Raw genomic sequence first — 23,392 nt, 5'->3', positions numbered from 1 at the left:
ACTCATACAAAAATGTGTGTGTGTGTTGTGTATTTTTCATGGAGAACAGAAATCTACATGAACTTGGAGGAAAATACTACTCTGAGTTCAGGTGTAGGAGAAAAATAAATGTTTTCCGGGATTTGTGAGTTATAATTACTCTGGAGATGCTGGCTTCACCTCTGAATTCACATGCAGGTGCCGTTGTCTCAGCGAGTGGTTTTCCATCATGCACTATGGCTCTGTGTTCTCATAAACCAAGGCATCGTGTTTAGTCTGGTGCATCTTTAAAAATATCCCCACTGTATTGCTCTACCTTCATTGTTTCATGTGGGAGGATTTCGTAGGAAAGAGATATCTTTTAACCTTAACATACAGGTTGGTATTTAAAACAACTATTGTGCAAAATTTTATAATGGAAACAGAAGTAGAAAGAACAGTATAAAAAACCTGAGATGATCTCTATTTGTAAACTTTTATGAACCTCCCAGATATTTTGCTCTTGACTTAAGGATTGGTTTGAGATGTAGCTGCCTGGTTGTCAGCCTCCGCCCGGTCCTCCCTCTGCTCAAGTATCCTTAAATATCATTTGGGAAACGAGTGACATTCCTACTGTGCTCCCAGACACCAGACCCATCCACAAGTCTTTATTCAATAATTACCTCTTTAAAAAGTAGACTTGTGTCTTGGTTCCAAGAGAGAAAAGAAGAATTCTTTCCCACTCTCCCCCCCCATCCCCCCCCCCCCCGCCCAAACAACTAGATCAAGCAGCTTGCCTCTCAGTTGGGGTCTTCTGAGATTTAGTTCCCATAACCCCACCTGTACATGTCTGTTCGGGAGCAGAATGGGCGGCAGTCAAAGGCATCTCTTCAGTGCCTCAGAGCACACCACAATGCTTTGGCTGATCCCTCCTGCGTTCCGGAGATGGCAAAGAATGGAGTGTGCACTAAGGGAGAGAGAGAATCATTGTTCAGAGTACAAAGAAGAAAATTGATCTTCATACTATCCAGACCTCAGGGCACCTAAAATAGCTATAGATAGGCACATCTGTTTTACCTGGCAATACACACACACACACACACACACACACACACACACACACACACACCATTTTCCTTTCACGACACACTTTGGTGTTCTCTAGATCAACAATCAAATAGTTTGACTCAAGAAAGAAACATGAAAGAGGCTTGGGAGCATGTTAAATTCTTCATTTCGGATTATACAAATGATGGGTGCAAATCCTCTGTCTTCAGTGTAGATCTTGTATGTGTTTGACAAAGAGAAAGAAATTGTTCTCTTGTGCTAAGAGATTAAATATGTGTCCCCAGATACAATAAAATTATCTCATATTAAAAAGTTTTATAAATTAATTTATAAAACCACTTAATTATGAAACTTTAAAAGATATATTTAAGTTGTCACTTGCATACACTGCCATACATTCAATGAGCCACAAACTGATTTGAAGTTACTTTTAACAAGATTGAGAACCTGTTACTGTCTTGAATGTAAGTCAAGAGAAGTCTTCTCAAGGTCAACCTTATACTGTATGCACATGCCTGTGAACAGATAGTCGCTTTATCAAAATAACCAGGAAATTACATTTTAAACCCAATCAGGGGTGCCTGGGTGGCTCAGTTGGTTAAGTGTCTGACTTCAGGTCATGATCTCACAGTTCATGAGTTTGAGCCCCGCATCGGGCTCTGTGCTGACGGCTCAGAGCCTGGATCCTGCTTTGGATTCTGTGTCTCCCTCTCTCTCTGTCCCTCCCCTACTTGCACTCTGTCTCTATCTCAAAAATAAATAAATAAAAATAAATAAAATACACCCAATCATATATTTTTATTAATACAAAAAAAAACAATTATTACAAAGAAACTATTTAAACTATAATCTAAGAAAATATACTGTAGCCATTTAGAATAAAGCATAAATCTGTGTTTTACCTATTTCCATTTTCAAAGTTTAAATACTTTCCGTAAGTTTCAAAATTTTAGGGAACTAAGAAATGATACAAAGTACTGTAATACAGTAAAAATGGTGGCAATTTTATTTGGATTATTTTACTCGAGGGGAGCTGTTAAAAAGAAAGAATTAATTTGTAAATTACTGTCAGAAAAACTTTTGAAGTCGGCCTTGGCAAAAAAAAAAAATATATATATATGTATTATGTATATATGTGTATGTATATGTATATGTGTATATATGTATATATATGTATATTGTGTGTGTGTGTGTGTGTATGTCACTACTTATTTTTTCAAAGCCCAGCTCACTCTAAGTGGTTAACGGATGAAGTAGTGATCTGTGCCCATCATTTTCCTTGAACTGTTTTACTACTCAGAAAGTTGTAGGAAACTGATAATAGGGCAGGTGATCCCTGACTACAGACACACTTGTGAACTCTGTGTAGACAGGACACGATCGATTGTCACCCAGTGGGTATAGATGACTTCAGGGTCTCTTATAAAACTCATGTCAGCATTGCTAATTGTCTGTGTCTGTTCTTTGAGTTCTCCTGTGAAATGGTTCTTCAAATGTCTTAGTGGTTCCTTCGTCACTTGCTGAGTTTATTAAAATCTTTAACATGATATGTACATGCATGTACTGATGAAAACTAGACAAATCAATCTGCAGAGATGGGATTTTATTGTCTTCACCTTTACTCTGGGGATTTGAGCAGAGATAGAATGCCGTGTCTTCTAATTGTGCGCCGTAGAGAATTCAGGAACTGACAAAGTGTACTGAGAAGTTATTGCATAGCAAGACCACTGAGACAGGTCATTAAAAAGCGTCTTACAACCCAAGACCGTAAGCAGGGTGACAGTGACGGTGTCCTGAGCTCAAGTGAACATATCATTGCATGGCTGCACCCTCCTTGTGAGCGGAAGTAGTCGTGGCACTGAAGACTTCCGGGGTGAGGCGGGCCCAGCACCAGCATCCTTACTTACCTGTAAACTGTGCAAGATTCCTCCTTGGTGGAAACATCGGATGGGATGGGGAACTGATGGCTTTTCTTAATAAGAAATTCTGTTGCACACCCCACACAAAGGTTAAGACTAGAATGCACAGATAATTGCTGAATCCTTCCTGACATTTGGATATTTCGACTTGACCTTTAATTGAACTTCTACATGACTGTACAGTTACTCAAGATAGCACAGTAGAGGTGTAATCCTTTCCACATGACCTATACTCGCTACTGCCTTTGGTGAAATCTAAGAGCCTCAGTGAAATAGCAAACACTTCCCAACAGGGAAAATTGCAGGAATTAACTCCAGCAGTAGTAAGACACACATCCTAAGGTTTCTAGTGTGAAGCCGAGAGGGACTGGCATCCTTGCTAAACTGTGGATCCTTGACTATTAAGAAATGAAAGTGTTCTCGATTAAAATATAAATATTCTTCCACGCGTCGTATTTCAGTTTGAATGACCGCACAGCATTAATTCTAACCGCATTTAGCTGTAATCAGTACTCTGTTTACAATCCCAATAGTCTATAAATCACCATACCCTGAGATGTTGTGGAAACGTGGACGGCCATCAACCCTTGAAAGATCTCCAGTTCAAGACCACATGTTATCTTTTGACCAAATAACGTTCCAAAGTCAGAAGGATAATGAAAACAAATAACTAATACAGGATTTGAGGATTTAAACATTCTAGAGAATGTTCTACATCAAAAGAAGATATTCGCATTCTAGAAGTTGGTATTTCCAGAGTGCTATATTAAAGTAACAATTAATGATAAAAACCGTGTGTAAAGGTGATTGTCAAAAATATAAATAATTGCATTATTTTCCTTAAACTAATAGATATTTGTGAATTGCATTGTCAGAAAAAATTCATAGAGCTGATAATCACATATGACTTAACTTTCTGGGTGTTGATATGCGTGGTCTTAGCTAACATAGTGAGGTGTTTGAGAATACAGGATGTGAAGCCAGACTACCCTGGGTATATGCTCTCCCATCTGCTAGCTTTATAACTTAGGCCAGGTTACTTAAAGGGTGTCAGCTTCCTCGTGTAGAAAAAAGGGAGAGCATAGTAATGACATTTCCTTCATAAGTCTCGTTGTAGAACTCACGACTTAAAACATGGAAATCCCATAGCACATAGAATGAGAAATGCTAGCCATTATTTTCATACACATTTTTCTTGTTAATTCTGAGATTTTTCTATAAGTAAGGCTTTTCATTATATAAATAAATATTAGAGCTCATGATAAAATATGTAAGGATAGTGAATGTCCTTTCTCTTCACCTTCTGACTTGGCCAGGAAACTTCCTTAAAGGCAGTGGCTCTCAGCTTTTCCTTACGTATCCTTCCAGAATTTTCAATGCACATGACACCATGTCTGAAATCTTGGCTTGTCTCTTCATCTACAAACCCCAGAGGAATCTTGATGTGCAAGAAATGCCACATTCTCTTATTTTAAAATCAACTTGGATTTCTTCAGAGACAACATCCTAACAGCATGCTATGATTGAAGGGGCCCCACATTACCTGCTACCTGCCCGTCACCCCCCTCGCACCAAGAGGTTGAGAATTCCCCAGGTGTTCTAGGAGATACGAAAGGTTTGGGGTCCTCAGATCTTGCATCACACTTGTTACCGTGAGACACCCATGGCCTCTGCTGCTTTGGACAGTGCTCTCTGTCACAGGAGCTACCTGATAGATGCTCTCCTGGTGGGCCCCCCCCCCCCCCCCCACACACACAGTGATGTTGAGATGGTTTCATGTGGGAGAACCTCGGGTCCATCCCAGCTACCTGTGTACCACCAACACACTGGTTCTTAGTCCCGGGGGAGCCCCACTTCTCTGTATTTGCTCCCAGCTGTGACCCCATGGAGACATTGGCCCGGATGGCCTCCCCTCAAGATGCCTGCATAGTATGCTTGATGAACTCTGTCTTTAGATGAAGAGTTTGTGTTACATTAACCGATGAGGGGAAGCACAGAGGACAGCCTGGCTCTCCTTGGGAATCACAGACTTTCAAGGGGAGAACAGAGCAAAACTTGGAGGCTAAAATACAAACATGAACACCACCGATGATTCAAGAGCAGCAAAAAAAATATCAACTAATGTAAATTATAAACATAAATTTATATATATACACATATATATACATATATATATACATATATATGCATATATATACACACACACACACACATATATATATGGAGAGAGAGAGAAGAGAGACAATATGCTAACTCATAATTTACCATAAGAAAATTATTGGAGGGGCGCCTGGGTGGCTCAGTCAGTTAAACGACCGACTTCGGCTCAGGGCATGGTCCGTGAGTTCGAGCCCCATGTCGGGTTCTGTGCTGACAACTCAGCCTGGAGCCTGCTTCAGATTCTGTGTCTCCCTCTTCTCTCTATCTCTTCCTCATTTGTGCTCTCTCTCTGTCAAAACTAAAGTAAATAAACATAAAAAAAAAAAAGAAAATTATTGGAGAACGTATCTTGTAAAGTGTAAAAAAATGACAGTGTTTTAGGGAAGTATGTTAGATATCTGAGAAAGTGATGGAGGGGAAGGGAGATATTTTGTTTAAAGGTTTATTTAAAACTTTTGTATATATATAACCTGTTCAAAAATCCAAAAGATAAAAAAATATGGTATAAATAATTATGGTGCAGCTGTCTAAAGCCATACTAGCCTATTAAACAAACCGTATAAGACTTAATGTATGTATAATTATTATATAATTTTATGATTATACATATAATCTACAAATACTTAAATAATCTATATAACTCATATATATGTATGTTATAGATGTGTAAATCATATAAGCAATATATATGAAAAAATATACATATAAAGTAACATATGGAAATCTAACATAGGTTTAGTACATAGTTTTTCCACTCTATACTTTAAATTACTTATTATAAGTTACAAAAGTAAGTACTGAGAATCAAAAAAATGTTTTGTAAACCAATCTTACATTTAATAATACATTAAGATTATTTTTAAATATTATTATAGTATAATAGACCATGCCATTGTATACATTTAAAATACGCATTCTAGCATATTGTTGTTATGGACTAGAAAGGAAAGGAAAATAATCTATTCTCAATGAAGTTCATGACCATTGCCACTTCTAGCACTGAGGAGGGTTGCCAAGAAGCAAACTCATTGCCTGGATATCGTGTCTGAACAGTTAGGAGTTTGCTATAGTGGTGGCCCGCATTTTACGGCTTCGCCTCCTACACTCACGTGGACTAACTGGGTCTGTTTTGTCACAGAAATAACGTTCAGTTGGTATCCGTCACACATGTTGATGAACTGCACTCCCACAAATCATGTTTTATGCAATTTGCCATAGCTATTTAAATTTTAGCAGGGGGTAAATTAAAGGAAATGTTCCCTGTGATGTGCTGCCGTGTGGTAAAAACAAGATCTATTTCAGGCTTGCACTCAGAGTTATTTCAGTAAAATAATTTGAGTTCAGCATTTCTGTTTTGTACAGAAACAGAACTATCTCCTGTGTGCAGTGAACGCTTTGTAAATGGGAGTGGGTGACGATGAGCTTGGCCTTTCCTCCTGTACTCGGGCCTCTGCGTTTGTGCCGAGCGGGAGGTGGTGCTCCGTGGAGCACTGAGTACAGGGGAACAGAGGACGGTCGCACAGCAGCATGCCTGCTGTCTTGGCGGGCTGTACTACAGACACACCATGGATGTGTAATCTTCAAGATGCTTGTGATGGTTAATTTTACGTGTCACCTTGACTGGGCCAGGAGGCCCGCACACCTCATCGGACATTATTCTGGGTATGTCTGCAAGGCTGTTTTGGGAGGAGGCTAAATTTTGAATTAGTCGACTGGGTAAAGCACTTTGCCTCCCCAGTGTGGGTGGGCTTCGTCCGATCAGTCAAAGGATTGACTACAGTCATACCTTGGAGATCTTGTGGGTTCAGTTCCAGACCACCGTGATAAAACAAACATTGCATTAAGACCAAGGCAAATGAGGTTTTTTGGTTCCTCACTGCATACCGACGTTATGTTTACACTATACCATAATCTACTAAGTGCCTAATAGCATTAGATCTCAAAGTCAGTGTTCGTCTACAACTTAATTAAAAAATACTTTATTGTTAAAAAGTGCTAGCCGTCACCTCAGCTTTCGTTCAGCAAGTCGTCATCACTGATTATAGATCACATAACAGATAGAATCATGAAAAAAAATGGAACTGTGGCAAGATTTACCAAAATGTGACACAGACATGAAGTGAGCAAATGCTGTTAGAATGAGTGGTGCCTGTAGAAGAGCTCGATGCGTAGTTGCCACAGATGTTTAATTTGTAAAAAATTATAACAATAATACTGTATCTGCAAAGTATGATGAAGCGAAGCCCCGTCAAGTGAGCCTGTAGGGCAGCAGGCTGAGTGAAGGAGAGCTCATCTCTCTGCCTGACAGGCTTTGAGCTGGAACCCGGGACCTCCATCCCCAGCATGCAGACTCGGATTTGGATTGGCTCTTACACCGTTGGGGCGCCTGGGTCTGGACATCTCAGCCTCCCTAATCATGTGAGCCGATTCCTTACAGTCATCTCTGTCCATAGATCAGGTGATACGTAGGTGGGTGGGTAGGTGGGTAGGCAGATAGGATAGCTAGATATGATATACAGTTATGGTAGATAGATTCGATATGATCCGTACATATGGTAGGTAGATATGATAGATATCGTAGGTAGATACGATACATAGGGTAGGTAGACAGATGAGAGGTAGATAGATGGGTAGATAGATAGGATAGATTTGATAGGTATGGTAACTGGATATGATAGACATACGGATATGGTAGATAGATACATATGACAGATACATAGAGGGATAGGTATGATTGATAGATATGATAGATAGATATGGTAGATAGGTATGATAGATAGACAGACAGATAGATAGATATACAGACATCCTCTTGGCTTAGTTTCTCTGGGGACCCCTGACCAATACAGTGTTTCTCTGCTGTATCGTTGGATTTAATCCAGTTTCTCGGCACAGACGCTTCCTCATCATCTGTGTATCTGCGCATTTAAAAGGAACCCATGTGAAATTAGATGCACAGTGTGTGGCCTCTGAACAGAGGAAAGCCCGCCGGTCCATGCAGACCCTGAGCTCCAGCCCCTGGCCATTAGTGTGAGGGAGATACGCTACCCAGAGTCAGGCAGCAGCGTGCCTGTCAGAACAGCACAGCGGTTCCTGAAACCCTTAAGACAAGGGAAAGCTGCGTGAAGTAGCTTCAGGTAAACTTTGGTGTCAATTCTGCGCAAATCCCCAGGCGCACCTCACCGAGCAGTGCTAGCACTCAGCGTTCTTCACCACAGATACGGTCTTGTATCTCAAGTGCCCACAAAACCTTCTTCCAGCGCCTGGTTCACATCTACCACGAAGCAGCCTTTGTCCTGGAGGCTGAGGGTGGGTGGGATTTGTGTGGGAGGGGACGTGCCCTGGGGGCCCCTGGGAGGGGGCCCAGCAGAGAAAGGGGGACACTGAGCAGTGCCTGGGGCCTTGGCTGCTTCTCCAGGGAGCACAGGATCCAGGACAGCCTGCACCTGTTCCTCTACTGGACAAGCAGACAGGGCTCTGTCCCCTCCACTGCGGCTGGGGGTGCCCTGGGAGGGGGAGGTGATTCCTGAGGGAGTGGAGCTGGGAGTGGGGGAGGTGATTCCTGAGGGGGTGCAGCCGGGAAGGGGGGAGGTGATTCCTGAGGGGGGGGGCAGCCAGGGGGGATGATTCCCGAGGGGGTGCAGCGGGGAGCCTCGCAACCAGAGCATGACAGCCTTGTTCTGCAGAGGATGTTCAGGTGGGACAGTGTGGGGTCTGCCCTCAGCTCTGCCCACCCAGGAACCGCTTTTCCAGGAGTCCAGTTGGTCTCATTTCCTAAGAAAACTCCCATCCTCACGCCGCCCTCCTCTCCTGCCCCCACTGAATCCCCCTCTCCTTGTGTCGCAGGCTCTCTGCTGCTCTAGGTGGCTGATGAGGCAGGGAGACCCAGACCCACTTCCCTGAGGGTCCCGGTGCCTGATCACCCCTCTCGCTCATGCCTTGTTTATCCTATGTGGGCAAGGGGACACAAAGACCTGCCCCCCCCCCCCCCGCCATGGGCCCTTCCCTTCTCTCACTGTGTACAGCACTCCGCCCCTTTCTTTGCTCGTGTTTGGGGTGATGACCCCCAGGTATGAAGGCTTTTTGCTTGCTGGCTAATCCTTGGCATGGAGCTCTTGCAGGGACAGTGCAGCAGGTAGGGCACCAAATGTAACGGGGCCCTTCCTGTCTCCGCTGCTGAAACATTTTCCCCAAGAACCTGGACCCGCCGAGCCTGTACACCTGGGAGCGTCGGTCCTGGGATGAGGGGAGGAAGCTATTCCTGCTTCCACTGCTCCGTTCCCGGGCCCGTGTTCTCCACCCACGGGGGATCAGCACATGTAGGGCCGTTGATTTCCGGTGGTCACCTTGTCCCGGAGAATGGAGTCCCATCCCCACCGTGTCGTCTCCAAGCTGGCTTCACAGCGATGCCTTCGGAGGGACATCCGCCACTCTGCCAGGCGGAGAGCTTCTCAGCTCTGTGGTGTGTGGCCAGACCGGTGGGCTCCATACGTGTCGCCACCGGTGGCTCCTTCTCTGATATAAAGTGAGTCCTCTGAGCCAATTCCCAGAGAGGCCCACAGCTGGGAGCACACGACTGCATGTCTACAATCTAGAACAAGCCCTAGCAAGGGAAAATACCCCGCCGCACGGGGAGCTCAAGTGTAAATTGTACTCTCCTTCCTGTGGGCTTCCTTGAGGCTTTACAGTGGTTTAACATCCTGAAGAACAAACTTACTGTATTTTCATCAACACCTCTGAAATAAAATTGGCCATGCCCCAGGCCTTCTGCCCTTGGGACCAGAAGCAGGGTTGTGTACTTTCCTGGTGCCCAGCCGTCGCTTCTGGAATGCCACTTTGATCTTCCCATCGTCCTGACCTGAAACTCACATGGTCCAGTGTGTCCATTCTTATCTGACCTCGGCCAGCCACCGGGTCATTTCCCTGCACTCTTTAAGGATTTGAGCCGCAGGTTCATAAATGATTTTGTGTCATTTATTCTCAGCAATGCCATGGTAGATGGCCCCATTCTCTCCTCTTCGTGGATTGCTGTGAGGCCCGTCTCATTAATAGCCTCCTATTGTATGGGGTGGACTCTAAGGCAGTCCTCCTCTGCATCTGTCCTAGCTGGTCACGGAAGCGTCACAGTGCACCAGTAGCCCAGTCCAAATCACCTTTACTATCACGTGATAACATAGACACATATTTTGTAGGTCATATGTATCACGGACTGTATTCTTATAACAAACTAAGTTAAATAAAATGTAATGAAGAAAGTCATATGGAAGAGAAAATAAATTTACAGTACTTTATTAAGAAAAAAAAGAATCCATGTATAAGTGGATCCTTGAAGTTCAAACTCACACTGTTCAAGGGTCAGCTGGATGAGCAAACGAAGTGAATTAATAGCAAGGTGGCCGAAGCCACAGCTAATGCCTGGATTGTTTAGATATTGGTAGTATCATGTTGAGTCATTTGACCTTTGTTAATAATCTTAGGTCCACACCAGTTTCTTTTGTAAAGAATTTAATTTAGTCTTTACAAGTTTTATGGAATTCTAGTGTCAGAGAGGAACGAAATCAACACCCAACATAGACTCTTTCTGGTCATTGGTGCTACTGTGAGGCAGAAACACACAGATCTGCCCATATGTTTCCTGCCTCACTCTCTCGTGTTTGCACTCCTGCTTCCTTGGTTCCTAGTCCCTGAGCACATAGCTGCCCTCCACTAGGTTCCTGTTGCCTCTTTTCCCTGGACTACCCATAAATTCCAGGTGCCCGCCATGTTTTGGTGGCACCTTGCGGCAAGGTGATGCATTTGTGCACCGGGTGCACAGTATTTAGACTTCTCTTCAGTGTTATCTGCTTCTCCCACTGGGGTGTGGGTACAGGCCACCTGGAAGTCTTCTTAGGATGCAAATCAAGGTTGAGGCGACATGCTTTAAGACTCCACGGTCTGGGATGCTAATACTGTGCACTGCAAGGATGGGAAGTAGGGGTACAAGTCCTAGAATATCACGGCCTCTGTGTCCCCCAAGTCAGCATGGGCTGTCATGCCCTCTGTGCCCCAGGAGTCCACATGAACTTTCATGGCCCCTGTGCCCCCCAAGTCAGCATGGAGTATCACGCCCTCTGTGCCCCAGGAGTCAGCATGGACTGTCATGGCCTCTGTATTACACACACACACACACACACACACACACACACACACACACACACACACCAGTGTCGCCTGTCTCTCCTTCCCATCCCATGTTCCGTCTGATGAATCGGTGTCTGTCTCCACTGGCAGCTGGTCTGCCCTCCCTGGTGCCCAACCACAGCCATTGAGATGAACCTAATTCCTCACCCTTTTCCAGACTGCCGGTCTCTGCAAGAGCTGCACCGTGCCGATGCCACATCGGCCACGCCCCTACCTTACTATCTGTGCCATTGCCCCTCCCCTGCCAGGTCCCCTCCCTCCCTCTGCCTGGACACATTCTCCCCACCCTTCAAGGCCTTCATGTTGAGCGCTGCCAGGTGTGAGGCTTTTCCTGGCGCAGCTCACGGGGACTAAGCGTTCCCTCTAGAGTTCTCCAATAGCCCTGGCTCATGACTTCCTTCCGCCAAGAGACCATCCGGAAGAGTCAGCGTCTTGTGCGTCTTCCAGTCCTTGAGAAAAGAAATCCATTTTATTCAGTTTTCTGTCTCCGGACTATACCAGCATACGCAGCGTCTTCACCTTGGTAAGCAAACAAAAGTGTGTTGTGCTGTAATGCACACAGTGAAGTCCTTTCAGATTTGGAGAGCTCATCCCCTCCGCTCATACGCACTGGCCTTCAAGCAGGTGTCAGTCATGGATTCGGTATTGAGATACACTTCTCCTGGGAACCTGCATTTTAGAATCAACAGAGAAGACTGTTTGGGGGAATGATAAGCAAATGAGGAAAACAGAATAAAGTTGATATTTTATACAATGTAAGTAAAAGAGATCGAGTGCAAAATACATGCTATTTCTAATTCAGTGTATTAATACATTCACGTTGTGTTAATACCTCGATCTTACAGTTCTGCAAATGAGTTGAAGCCACGTATCACAGTTGTCTGCCTTACAGCTTGTTGGGGTTCTTTCTTCTTAAATCCTTTCCTCTCTTGAATATGCCTGCCACCTTTTAAATCTTTGGTTGTCATATTCTTGCCAGGTTACTTTTCACTTGTTTTTTTTCATTTTTACTACTATAAAAAAATTGAAGCCTAAGCTGGTATTAATCGAAATGGTTAGTTTTTGAACATTTATTGTGTGGTGTTTATATAAGTATGTATATATCTCATGTTTTCATTTATGCTAATACACATATATGTTTATATATGTTTTATACGTCTATTAATATATATATGCATATGTATATAGTATCTGAAAATGCTGAAACTAACAAACTATTCTCTGCTAAAACTACTTACACATAATCATTCATAAAATTTTTTCTAGCAGACTTTTTTTTTCTCTGATAATATGAAATTTAGAGCAAGATTGGGTTAATGTTGAGTGTATATGGGAACTTTTGATTATAAGTCTCCCCAGGTGGGGGGGTGCTTAGCAATTTGACAATAGAGTCAGAAGTCAGCGTGCTTAGAGCTTACCTGGTTTAGAGAAGCAGTTTTGTTACTCAGAGTTCACACCATTTTCCTTGTGTACGAAACAGGAGTTACAGAAGAAATGCTTACAGTTCATAGAAACAACTTTGTGATTGCTTCTAAAAATACTAGTAGCCTCCTTTGGCTTGGTAATTCCGTAGTTTAGGAATTCAACTAAGAAAAAAAAACAAATTTATTTTATCACATCATTTTATAGACAGTGAGAGCCATATATTGATGTGAGAACAGAGTGAGCTTAAAGATAGACAATAAAAGTGTGCTTGTATTGCTACTTTACCTTTGCAAAGCTCTTCTAGAGAATATGTATAAGTTTGTGGATGGGGAACAAAGTGGTGTGCATAAAAACAATGTAGACAAATGAGAAAAATGGCGTATCAGCTGACAGATGTGTTATTTCAAGCACCTTTATTGGAAACTTCTTCATCAGGTAGCTCTCAAATTTTACCAAAATTGTTACTATAGGTGAGAATGAAAATTACACCTATAAAATAACTCTTGGGATGAAGTTTTTTTAAAGCATTATTTAGTGAAATATATATGTGATATGTATATTTTATATATATAGTCTATATATATATATATATATATATATGCTGAAATTATATATGTACTGGCATGTATATGAAATGAAACATATGTATTTTATATATATAGTCTGTTTTATATATATAGGTAAATACATAGATAAATATATATAAGTATATATAGGCTGAAGTAATTATATATATTATATACACATATAATATACACAGGCTGTTTTATAATATAGGAGCTATATATTATAGAATACTTATATATAGATATATTTATATTATATATAGAAGTAGGGGCGCCTGGGTGGCGCAGTCGGTTGAGCGTCCGACTTCAGCCAGGTCACGATCTCGCGGTCTGTGAGTTCGAGCCCCGCGTCGGGCTCTGGGCTGACGGCTCAGAGCCTGGAGCCTGTTTCCGATTCTGTGTCTCCCTCTCTCTCTGCCCCTCCCCCGTTCATGCTCTGTCTCTCTCTGTCCCAAAAATAAATAAACGTTGAAAAAAAATTTAAAAAAAAAGAAATTATATAGAAACATATATATTATATATATATAATTTATAGAAAGCAAAAAATTGTGATAATTTGGTTAGAAATTTTAGTTGAAACGATGTAGGAGCCAAACTTATCAATAATTGCGTGTTAGGGGCTGAAGTAATTTGGTTACAGGTGTGTGTTGTATTGTTGCCATTGTTTTCCTGCTGGGAAATCGCACACTGATCCAACCAGGGCTTACGTGTCCTACCTCTGGACCAGCGGGATTCACATGCGCTATTATTAAAACAAAATAAATCCAAACACGCGACAGTAACAAAACCGCATGCTGGAACAGTATTGAGCTTAAGGTCATTATTCATGTTGTTGACATCGAGTGGGTCGAAGGATCTGTGTAACAATACGCCGACATTCAGAACTGCCCGTCTTGAATAAAAATGTTTATCAGGAGAACCACCTACTCCAAGTTTCTAGTTGTTCCTGGGTTGCACGTTGTGAGTAATTTATAAATCACTGATGTGAAATATTTGACTGTATCAGTCGTATGAGCCTGGAGAGCGGATGCTGCAGTACAAGAGGACACTGGGTTACGATGGGGAACGGTGACACTTAAATTCTAGGCTGAGGGGCTCATCAGCTTGGGCTGCAGTGAGACACAGTGGCAACTAGTTAGGGGTTATGAGCTGGGCTCAGACGGTTATGGAGACTCGTGTGGGAAACATTTGCCATCAGTATCTGCCCCGGTAGGAACCCACGTGTTGTGGGTGATGCACCACACAAAGGGTTGTGGAATCACTGAAGGTAGCAATGTGTGCTTCTAGATTATATTGTAGCTCTAGAAGGGACATCGCATTTCTATTTTTCTACGGGGCACATGTACTGTCTTCCTACCTTTTCAGGCATTGTGAGTGTTCGAATGTAAAACCTTGTCTGACATTGTCACCGCCTGGATTCTAGAGCCAGATACAATGGTATTCAGTTGGCTGAAAGTTTTTTTTTTTCCTTTGTTCTTCCGTGACCCCACAAACTATGTATATATATTTTTTTGTTCCATATTCCTGCTTCCTTTACAATTTTAGTGATTGGAACAAAGTAGAGTCCTTGTGGGGCTTACTAAATTGTGTTGATTTAAAAATGGAAAACGTTGTACTTTATTGATTCCAAATTTCTAAGTGGAACTAGTTTTTTTTTTTCCTCTAAATATATCCTGCATTTTAAGCCTCACACATTCGCTAGGGCTCTCAGCCAGGAGTGTCTTTCCATCACGTTTGGTTCTTTGTGACTCCCCTCAAAAGCATTCTCTCTGAGATGTATTTTTTTAATCTATCAGCATGTGTAGCTCCGTTTGGGGAAGGGGCTTTTCTGCAGGGAATTAGGAGCCAGCATAAAAGGGATTCATGCAAAGTGAGGTGAACGAGAACAAAAGCTATCTGGGGAGAGCAGGCTGCTCCATACTTTGGTGGGAAGGTTCCAGAAGAGCAGGCCCCGGGACAGGATCATGCCGAGGACAGAACTTGAGCCAAGAGATGTGAGCTAGAGCTCCGGTTTTTCGTCCGTTTGCTCTGCGTTTCTCTGGCCCCTGATAGCCCCATTTCCAGTGAGAGGTGGGCACAGATCCCCTGCAGGCTCTTCTCCCAGCTCTGGAAAAATAGAACTCAACAGTTCCATGAATATTTGGTTTCTTTGGGACACTGATTCCAGGGATGATGAGCAAGCCAAAAGAGAGGTGATTGCTACCTCTGATAATGAAATCCCTCCTCTGGGAATACGTCAGCGCCAAGATGGAAATGAGGAGACAAGGTAGCTAGGTTGTCAACAGTAGGGAACAGTTGAACGATGCCTAGAATAAAACTGTGCCAGGCACGGGACAGAGTAGGTCAGAGATGCTTGCGTGCCGAGTGCTCCCTATATTTTATCAGAGAAGGGGAGACATTCATTTGTAACCACAGGCTCAAGTAGGAGGAAGATGGTTCCGGAGGGTCATGACTCGGTTTGCCTGAGGTCATACAGTCAGGTGGGCCCTGGAGGAGTGAGGCACATCTGTGGACCAGAGCCGAGGACAGGCCGAGGGGAGGACACCCCCAGCCAACGTCTGTGACGGTAGTAAATCCTGACAGGCAGGATGTATGGATGAAAATGGAAGTCAGAAAATCAGATGATTTTCTGCATGTCGTATGGTCGCAAGGGAAGGGCAGGTCCTGAAGAATACTGCAGAGGGTTGCTTCCCCATCTCCCCAGCCCCGTGGCTTTTTCTCTGCCGTCAGAAGGCTTGCTTGCAGTGGGGTTGCATCAGTCCCAGACCAGAGCAACTGGGACTCTCTTAAAGTACTGAATGTTGAAAATAACTGGAAACTTTCCAACTGAAGGCCTGAAGTATTATTTTCCCTGTTCTCATATGAATTCTTTTGCTTAATTTCTCTTGGCTACAGAGAGCAGATAGAATGAGAACGAGAAGTTTCCCTTCTCCGGCGCCATGTATCCCGCGGCACTGGAGGAACTTGGGTGGCATGTGACTTGGGCAGAGCCAACCAGTTATATACTGTAGTGTGATACGGGAGTGCACAGAGGGAAGATCGGGAGAAAGACAGGAAAATAGAGAGTTTTGCTGATTAGATTTCTAATGAATTTGGTCTCTTAAGTATTTTTCAGACTAGGTCCAATTTCTTTTCATCTTCCATCTAAAATTCTTCAGATTTATACCATTGGAATGCAAATAATTTGAAACTTTTTGTTTGTTTGTTTTTCTTATTCCTTGAAACAATCCCAAAGGTTAATTGCATCGCGAGTGCTTCCAGCACTGCCTTCTGCTGCATGGACTTGAGTGTTGGGACAGAGAGGGTGTGGGCAGAATATGCATTTTCATGGGATTCTTCCCCATTTGCTTCGAAGTGAACTTTCACCAGCACCCCCACCGATAACAACTTTGATTTCTGTTTACATGCAGTCGTTCATGTTCGCTGTAACTTGTTCTCACTGGGTTTCCCGCATCTTTCTTTTCTTTTTCTGGAGAAGTTACTTTATTAACGTTCGTGAAGGGTCTTCTTTTGGAATACACTTACACCTGAGTGACCGTTCCAAAATCGGTGCAGAGAGCACAAGGGGAGTCACCCAACCGTATCCTGCAAAAATGTGACGGAGGAAGTTAGTGATCGTTGCCTGATATGTGCCGATAACCTCCATAACGGCTCACTTGGCTCTGGGCACATAGTAGGTCTCTGCCTGGGGTGGGGGCTGGGGCCACTGAAGGCCGTGCGTGCCCCCCACCGGCTCCCCTGTGACCCCACCCGACACTCCCCACTTCTTGGCACGCAGTCCCTTTATTCACAACGAACAGGCTCATGACAACCACTGCGAACCTTCACTTTCCTTCAGAGCTTCGCTCCTTAAATCTACACTATGTTTCCCCCCCTAGATCTCAGTGGACAAAAAAGGCTCGTGTTTTCTACAACCGACACTCCTTCGGGATCTCTCCTTCATGGACATTCTTCATCGGCACACATCCTTCCTTTCCACTGGCCTCAGAGAAGGCTGAGTGGACAGCTCGTGTCCCGGGAGGGTCTCCTGCTGGATTTTCTTGTCCCCTTCGAGGGCTGGCTTATGAAGCAGACACCAGTATGCTTCTCTTGCTCGTTTTCCTGTCCTCATGATTTATTCTCATTCAGGCCCCTTCCTGCCTCACTTAGAGGAAGGCAGCATCATTCTAGTGCTATCTTAGCCTTCAACCTTGTTTTGTAAAAAGTGTTCTCTGTTTGTAAAAAGCTCTGTTGGTCACGGTGGAGAGACATTCATCTCTAGCCAGCTTTTGGAAGTTTGAATGACGTCGGTTCAGGACCCTCTTGCAGCTTCCCAGCTCTACTTTCATTTCTCAGCACTGCATTCTCAGAGAGGGCTCTCTGTGCGACGGAAAAGAAAAAGAAAACTTTGCATTCGGCTTGTCTCAGCTGCTCTTGTTCCTAGTTCACAGTCTCACAGAACTGAAGGGGAAGACACCTTCTCTGACATCAGGCTCAGTCCCCAGAGTGACTCAGTGGGCCTGCCTGGGAGAGGTTCTGACCATCACCTCCTGGGTCCCCTCCAGGAAGAATCTGACCGGCCGTCTCCGGTTACCGGTCACCCCTGAAGCAGGGGCAGCACGTGCTCCCAGCCGCGTGGTTGCTGCGGCCACCGATTCACATGGACTGGGGCAGACCGCTTTGCAAAAGGAGAACCTGAGCAGCAAAGAACAAATAATTTATTTTTATTTTTTTTAATGTTTATTTATCTTTGAGAGAGACAGAGAGAGACAGAGCGCTAGCGGGGAGGGACAGAGAGAGAGGGAGACGCAGAAACCGAAGCAGGCACCAGGCTCCGAGCTGTCAGCACAGAGCCCAATGGGGAGCTCGAACTCCCAAACCGTGAGATCATGACCTGAGCCAAAGTCGGTGCTTAACCGATTGAGCCACGCAGGTGCCCCAGAACAAATACATCTTTAAAAGAGACCAAAAACCAAATGTTCGCTACGTGACCCTGCAGAAATCTCTGACCTTTTCTGTCTCCTGACGAACCGTGGCCCCCCATTGCCTACAGGGCTACAGACAAAATGCTTACTGGGCGTTTCCGAGCCATTTGTAATCAGAGCCCCTCTGCCCCTAAATATTTTGATTTCTGCTTCATCCTTGAATACTACCTGATGTAGTGTATCTTTGAAAAAAACATAAGCCATCGTCCTTATTTTTTTTTTCTCTTTTGTTCATTCCGTACCCTTTTCCTGGGACTCTGCTATTCATCTTCACCGCTAAGTTTAGCATTTCATCAAAATGCTGAATTCTGTTGGAATTTGTGTCACGAGAAGAAAATGTGCTACTATTTTTCACTAATTTGTGTTTGATCGACGGAGTCACTTTGGTGTATCGTTTTTCTTTTCTGCTGAGATCCTTTCATCTTTTTATTGGGGCCTGACACGCTTTGATCATTTCTACTGCTGTTTTGATGTTTTCTAAATCCTCTTAGTAATGAGGTACTCAGACTAGAACAACTGATGTTGTGCAGCATTTTAGTTTTATTAAGAATGTTCTGCCTTCCTGAAGATGAATTCACATATTACCTTCTTTTTTTCTTTACGTCTTCACCTCTTTAACAACAAGCCATTATGTGCAAGCAGACGGCGGGGTAATCACTTCCTTTCTTCCTCCAACTCAATTAGTGCCGTAATTTTTCCACATGTTCTCAAAGTTTGAAGAAGCTTTATTAAGGATCCCACCTAGTTACTGAGCACAAGCAGCACAGGTTTGTATTTCCAACAAGTTATGCCGAATAGATACCAGAATTCCAAAGTCCGTGTCTTCTCATCAAAGGTATTTCTGGGTATCAGCAACCATTTAAATCAGCGAAATCATTTAAAAGAAGGGCCTGTATTCCAGTTTCTGTTTCTTTTCCTTTTCTTCCTTTTCTTTTTTTAATGAATTCATTAATTTATTTTTACTTTTTACAGGGGAAAAAAATTTTTTTTCTATCTGGTTTCCTAAACAGCCCTCCGTTTTGCCTACACAGCATGAAGCCTCCACCAGAGCAGTCTGTCTGTACGTGGAATTTAACGACGACTCCAGCATTTTAACCCAGACTTTGCTTTCAGTTGCCAGTAGGACCAACGAGCTGACCGGTGACCATCTGAACAACTGTTTCGTTATCTGTGAAGTGGGGGTGATAGGTGGGGTTTTGTCGGGATACATTTGCGTGAATCGTGACAAAAGCTCATTCAGGTCTGTGACAGGGTCCTCGGTCGGAAGCTGTGATTACACTGTGTGCTTTGCACACAGGCTCAGTAAATATGCGGTTTGCTTGAAGGGGTGTTCTCCGGGAAGGAAAACTGATTTTATAATCGGTCGAGCACTGGGCTTCGTCAGTGCTTTTAGTTCCGGCTCGTGTCTCTCGCAGGGTCCAACCGGACAGCCTTAGAAAGCGCGTTCGTTCACCCCGTGTTCTCCCCTCAGCCCGCCCGCGTGGGGCCCCCCCCCCCCCCCGAAGCTGTGGCTGTTTCCTTTCTCGAAGTCAGTTCCGTCACAGCAAACTTTTCAAATGAGTTTTCGGTCCGTTTCAACTTTGCTGCTATCTTTCCAAACTGTTCACTTTCTTGTCAAAAATGTAATTATCCGTCCGGGGCTGGGGCAGTATTTTTGGCTTTCCGTGACGTCTGCGCTCCCAGCGGTGTGCTCAGAGCACACAGTCATTTCATCGTCTCGTCCATGTAGCATCTCCTTTGGAGTCTCAACGACAGATCTGAATTTTATGTTTTTCCTTTTTCTACAGCAACCAAGTTGAATTACACTCTTTTGTTCAAGGATATAACCCCTCAGTTGCCACTGCGTTATTTTCTGCGCCTTTCCTCTGACTCCTATTCGTGACTATTTACACTGCTTTCCTACTTTTGCAGGCTGTATTAAAATGAATCCGAAACCCTCACTTGCCACACGGCCTCGTTTCCCCCATCCTCACCGTTGACAGTGGACGTCCTCCTGGACCATTGCAGCTGCCCCCCGCCCCCACTCATATCCTGTCTTTCCCCCGGGCTTGCTCTTTTATGGTCTCTGATGCACAGATTCATCATCCTGCCTTGCGTGAGCTCTCTGCTCTGCCAACAGAACGTGTGATGACAGAGTCATGTCCTTATGTTGCCGCAGAGGCTTGGCCGTGCGGGTTCTGGGCTGTGGCGTTCAGTTCATCCTCGATAACTTACTTCCTCTTTGCTAGAACCGTCCGTGAAACGGGCATCATCACATCTCCCTGGCGGGGCTTTTGTGACCCTTCAATGAGATGCTGATATGCGTTGGCACGTAGGACTAGCTCCAGAGGGTAATGCTACTCGATACACTTACCTTAGGGCCATGTAAAAAATTGCATTTTCATCCCCCAGTGAGACGCAGATAATGTGACCGGACTATGCGATGACACGGTTTTCTCCTCCATCTTTCTGATGCGCTGTGAGGCCCGAAAGTCGTCTTACAAAGCCGTTGCTTTTGATGGCCGTTGGTTGATGCATCCTGCCAGTATCTCAATTTGTACTGTTCCCTCTGCCTTTTGTTGTTGTTGCTGATGTTCTTCCAGTTTGTGGAGAAAGAGGGTCGGTCGTCCCTCTTTCTCCAGTTTGTGGAGAAAGAGATTGTCACCGTATCCTTTTTGCTGGTGTTCAGCAAAATCGCCATAATCGGTACCGGGATCCAGAGGCTTGGTCGGACGCAAGTTTGTGTTCTCAGCAGGATGACTGTGCGTCTCAGGGTGGCTTTCCCACCAGGAGACCCGGCCACCCTTCTGCAGTGACTGAACCTCCTCCCTGAATAGGGCTGGGATGGAGACACCTAAATCCGACACTCCCTAAATCCCTCCCTCCATTGGTCACTACCAAGGACGTCCTCAGGGCTTACAGATGCCTCCGGGGGTGGGGAGGACGGTGATTACTTTTATTTCTGTACTATTGAGAACTTGTGGATTGAAACGTGTCTGATGATCTTCAGTCCGTAGAACGTACTGTCTTTATTGATGCGAAAATTGTGCTTTTTTTGCCCTTTGGCACCTTCTCTCGTTGACTCCTGAGGACGTGGTGGCCGTCCTGCCATCTAGTAGAGCAGACATTCCAGTACCCTCCTGCATAGTTCCTGCTCCAGGCCTGACGTCGGCCATTCACCCGAGAAAACGTGTATTTCTTCAGGGGAAAATGATATTTTAGGACTATAACCTGAGTATGTATAATGTCTGTTCTTTCTTGAACTTCTTACTCCTGGGCTCTGTCAGAGAGCGAGTGTAGGGGTGTGTGTGTGTGTGTGTGTGTGTGTGAGTGTACGTGTGTAAATATGTATGTGTTTCTCTGTGTGTGAATGTGTAGGTGTGTGCATGTTATGTGTGTTCATATGCGTGAGACTGCATGTGTCTCCTTTTATGTGTGTACATGTTTGTGTGCAAAGACACATATGTTTGTGAATGTGTATGTGAATACGGTATGTGTGTGCGTGTGGGTGTGTGTGCGTGTGCTTGTGTGGGTGTGAATGTGTGTGTGTGCACACGTGTGTGGGTTTGCACATGTGTGTGTGTTACGCATCTACATACACATGTTTGTGTGTCAATTTCTGTGTGGGTGCGTGTTTGTGTGCTTGTGTATGTGTGAGACCAGGCACGCGAGAGTTCACACTGCAACACCCAGTTCAGGGTCAGCACCAGGAGGTTTTCTTGCCTTCCTCCCTGTCACACCTCCACCCCCTGGCACCCAGAGTCCCTGTCCCCAACAAGTGTGGTGAGGGTCGAATTAGAACGCCAGGTGCCTCCTCCGGTGTCTGGTCTCCAGCACAGATGCAAACCCCTGAGGACAGGACCAGTGTTGCCGTCCCCGTGACGGGGCTGGGGGCGACCTGGCAGGCGCTTGCTCTTGTGTCTACACTTGCTTCCCCGCCGGCCGTCGAATTACTGTGCTAACGGCTCTTGAGGTGTTCAGTTGGACCCGCGATTAGATTCACTTGTTTCACGCCTCGCGGTTTAGGTTGCTTCTAAGAGTATTTTTTGTTTCGTAATCGTGAGAAATGGTTTCATATTTACGCGATTCCACAGTCACATCGGCCACATTGGGTTTAAAGTCTCAGTCTCCCCCTCCCCGTGTCTTCCCCACTCACTACCCCCTTCCTTTGTGGCAAAACTGATTCTGTTGTATTCTTCAGTGTTTTGAGAATATAGACATGTGTGTGTATGTTAGAAATAATACTATAATACAATATTGTTATGTGAGTCTTCCGTGTTGTGTATAATATACATGAATATTTGTGTCAACTCCTCCCAACTTAACATAAATGGTAATATGGTTTAGGGTTTCTACCTTTTTTTTCCTATTTGATAAATTCTGGATATCATTCCATAGCATTTTACTCTCTCTCTCTTTCTGTCTTTTCTTTCTTTCTGTTCCTTCCTTCCTTCCTTCCTTCCTTCCTTCCTTCCTTCCTTCCTTCTCTTTATCCCCACTCCCTCAATCTCTCCTTCTCTCGTTCATTTTTTCCCTCTCTCTGTCTCTCTCTTGTTCTCTTTTTCTCTCTCCCTCTCCCCCTTTCTCTCTTTTCCACCCTCTCTCCCTCTCTCTTGTCTCTCTCCCTCTCCCCCCTCTTTCTTTGTAATCTCTTCATCCCTCTCTCTGTCTCTTCCTCTCTCTCTCTTCCTTTGTATCTCTCTCTCTCTCTCTCTCCCTCTCTCCCTCTCTCTGTCTTCCAACCCATTGGAAGTTTATTTCCAGTCTTTTCTTTTAAAAATAATCTGGCATAAATAACCCTATGAATTTGTCTTTTCACATGCTTTATTTTTTAAGCAACATGTTACATACAGCATGCAGAAAATAGTGGATATTCAAATTAAGATATATCTCATATATTCCAGAGAAATGAAGACTTATTTACAGCATAATACTAAAACAGGAGTGTTTATGGCATCTTTCTTCATAATAGTAGAAGATTTGTTAACTACCTAGATGTCGTTAAATATGCAAATGATTGGGACTCCTGGGTGGTTCAGTCAGTTAAGCAGCTGACTTCGGCTCAGGTCATGATCTCGTGGTTTGTGAGTTCAAGCCCTGCGTCGGGCTCTGTGCTGACAGCTCGGAGCCTGGAGCCTGCTTCGGATTCTGTGTCTCCCTCTCTCTCTGCCCC

At 44.2% G+C, this 23,392-nt stretch overlaps 1 protein-coding gene across 1 annotated transcript in view; it reads left to right on the top strand.

Moving 5' to 3' along the window:
- Window positions 1-23,392, top strand: part of CSMD1 (CUB and Sushi multiple domains 1) — a 1,645,367-nt gene that overhangs the window by 1,187,227 nt on the left and 434,748 nt on the right. The window lies entirely within an intron of this gene.

The sequence above is a fragment of the Herpailurus yagouaroundi genome, unplaced genomic scaffold, assembly GCF_014898765.1.
Source record: "Herpailurus yagouaroundi ecotype Mexico unplaced genomic scaffold, PumYag 181, whole genome shotgun sequence".
Classification (NCBI taxonomy): Eukaryota; Metazoa; Chordata; class Mammalia; order Carnivora; family Felidae; genus Herpailurus; species Herpailurus yagouaroundi.
This window is presented reverse-complemented; position numbering and strand designations above follow the sequence as displayed.